Consider the following 3,591-nt stretch of genomic DNA (forward strand, 5'->3'; position numbering starts at 1 on the left):
TGGTATCAGAATGAAATATATGTATTTTTTTACAGACATTTTTCTGTTTATTTTCATAGATAACAAATGGTATTAGAATGAAACATCTGTATTTTTTTACAGAAATAAGAAATATTTCTGTTTATTGTGATAGCAAGTGGTATAAGAATGAAACATCTGTATTTTTGTAACAGAAATACATTTTTCTGGTTATTTTGATAGATAGTTATTTTTTTATTTTTTATTAGCAACCAATAAAAACAGACAATTACAGAACTCAAACCAGTATATACAGATGGCAAAAGCAAATAAAAGCGTGAAAAGGCATACAAGTTTACAGAAAGAGTCATATCTAGTAACTTGAGAGAACATATAGCATGCCATGTAATGATAAATGGAAAAGAGAAATAAATTGTATACGTACATAAAAACATTTCCGCTATACCAGTAAGCAATCTACCATTAGGTTTCATTGGTCGCTGATTTTATATTAGAGTATTTCTGTTTATTTTGATAGATAGCAAGTGGCATCAGAATTAAATATCTATATTTGTTTTTACATAAATACATACATTTTTCTGTTTATTTTGATAGATTGCAAGAGTTAGCGTAAATTATGATAACGCTTGCAATCTATCATAATAAACAGAAAGATTTATGTATTTCTGTAAAAAAATACAGATATTTAATTTTGATACCACTTGCTATCTATAAAAAATCCATAAAAATTTCTGTGTTTCTGAAAAATATACAGATATTTAAATCTGATACCACTTGCTATCTATCAAAATAAACAGCAAAATTTCTGTTTTTCTATAAAATAAAATACAGATATTTAATTCAGGCGACAACTTGCTATCTATCAAAAAAGCCATACAAATGTATGTATTTCTCTCCAAAAAATACAGATATTTATTTATGATTCATTTAAACATCATTTATGATTTATTAAAACATCAGTATTTTTTAGAGAGAATTACAGATTTTTTTATGGCTATTTAGATAGATAGCAAGTGCTATCAGAATGAAAGATCTGTATTTTTTATGGATAAATATATAATTTTTTCTGGCTTTTGTGATATATTAGAAGAGGTATAATTTAGGATACCTCTTACAATCTATCACAAAAAACTTTAAAATGTCTTTATTTCTGTAAAAAAATACAGATATTTTATCATAGCACTTTTTATCTATCCTAAAACCCATAAAAATTCAGTATTTCTCTCCAAAAAATACAGATATTTTATTCCGATCCCACTTTGCTATATATCTTCAAAGCCATAAACATTTCTATATTTCTCTCCCAAAAATCTAGATATTTAATACTGATAGCACTTGGTATCAATCCAAAAGACCATAAAAATTCTATATTTCTCTACAGAAAATACAGATCTTTAATTCTGATCCCACTTTGCTATATATCCCTAAAGCCATAAAAATTGATGTATTACTCTACAAACAATACAGATATTTAATTCTGATAGCACTTGGAAGTTGGTATCTATCCAAAAGGCCATAAAAAATTAAATATTTTTCTCCAAAAAATACAGATCAGACATATCTGTATTTTTTTACAGAAATACAGATTTTACAGAAATACAGATTTTTTACAGTACTCGACTTTAGATGCCAGATACTAATGTCGTCCACACTTTGTCTCAGGGCCCACTGCCTTCGAATCATGCTGTTACTGCTGCCGCCTGCCCAGTACCCTTCTCAAGATGCCAGTTATTAATGCCATCCACACTTTGTTCCAGAGCCCACCACCTCTTCCTCCTGCTGTTACTGCTGCCGCCTTCCCAGTACCCAGCTGTAGATGCCAGTTAACAAGGCTGTCCATGCCGCATTTTAGAAAGTTACAGCTAGCAGATAGGAAAAGGCAGTCCCCTACAAAGCAATGTCTCCACGCATTTTAGAAAGTTACAGCTAGCAGATAGGAAAAGGCAGTCCCCTACAAAGCCATGTCTCCACTAGCTACAGCTTCTACACTGTCCATATAGGTGATGGCCTCAACCACTAATGCCGTCCTTGCTCCGTCTCAGGGCCCACCGCCTCCTTAGGATTTTCTTTCCCCACTGATTCCGCCAATCCCCGGTTCCTTTCATGTTCTTTCACTCGATAGCAGGCCCTGAGATGGAGTGTGAAAGGCATTAGTAACTGGCATCTAGAGCTGGGTATAGTGCATCTTTATTGACACCCTGAAGTGTGTAATCTGAAATTTGTGATTGAATGTAGAAGGCCACGTCTTCTGCTTCATCCATCGGTACCATGCTTTATCGGACTGAATTTCTGTGTATGTCACCCAGTACCTGGGAAGTGGGACAGCAGTCCCTCTGTATATGTCGGAGGGATGAGATGGGAGACACCGGTATATTTAACGGGAACCGAGAGGTCCTGGATGACCACATTGAGCCATGAAGTTATTGAGCTCAGCAGACGTCTGGAGACTTCTCCACAACAAGTATGTGGCCTGGGTGAAACGCACAATGCCATAATTTAGCGCCAAGTGCATCATTACAGAACTGACCACCAACTTGTACAGTTCTATTTCCTGACCCGTGTTTCTTCAGAGTACATAGAGAGCGTGCTGGCCAACTTCCAAAATGGACCTTTGCCCGACGTTGTCATTATCAACTTGTGTATATAGGATGTTATCAGGTATCATGAGCAATCACTGCAAATTTACAAAACCAACCTGGACCACCTGTTTATTCGGCTCACTGAGGTGCTGAGCCCCAAATGTCTGGTGATATGCAACATGTCCATGTCTGTTGGATTCAAAGCTGGTGAAGTGCTAGAGTACCCAATTCCTAATGTGCACTGGGACATCATAGAAGGGAATTTCTACAGCGCCACACTGGCAGATTTGCACCAATTGGATGTGATTGACATGCACTTCTACGTACGCTTCAAGCTGCGCTCCAGGGTTTAAGATGCGACGCACTCGAATCATCTGGTCTTATCGGAAGTATACCTGCATACTGATGGCTCATATTGATTAAGCCTGGGGCATGCAGCAGGAACAGCAGGAAGAGGAGGAGGTGGGCTCTGAGACGGAGTGTGGACAGCATTGGTAACTGGCATCTAGAGCAGGGTACTGGGGAGGCGGCAGCAGTAACAGCATGAGGAGGAGGCGGTGGGCTCTGAGACGGAGCAAGGAGGGCATTAGAGGTTGAGGCCATCACCTATATGGACAGTGTCAAAGCTGCAGCTATTGGAGACATGAATGGATGAACCTACATACTATGTAGCGAAACTACATGAAAGGCAACGACCTTGGCGGAATCAGCGGGGAAAGAAGACCCTGTTGAGCTTGAGTCTAGTCTGGCATCTGGAGCTGTGTACTGGGCAGTGGGCAGGCATCAGCAGTAAGAGCAGGAGGAGTAACACAGCCATCCACACCACATCTATTTACCAAAGAAGACTGGAACGGAGATTTTTCTGTGCTACTGGAAAATAAATACAGATGTTTTAAGGTTTATTACCTGTTCATATTTACCAAGGAAGTCTGTTTGGTACAGTGAAATTTCTGTGCTACTGGAAAATAAATACAGATATTTTAGTGTTTGATACCTGTTCCTAATTGCCAAAGAAGACTGTTTGGTACAGTGA

Source organism: Pyxicephalus adspersus, chromosome 11 (assembly GCF_032062135.1).
Source record: "Pyxicephalus adspersus chromosome 11, UCB_Pads_2.0, whole genome shotgun sequence".
In the NCBI taxonomy this organism is placed as follows: domain Eukaryota; kingdom Metazoa; phylum Chordata; class Amphibia; order Anura; family Pyxicephalidae; genus Pyxicephalus; species Pyxicephalus adspersus.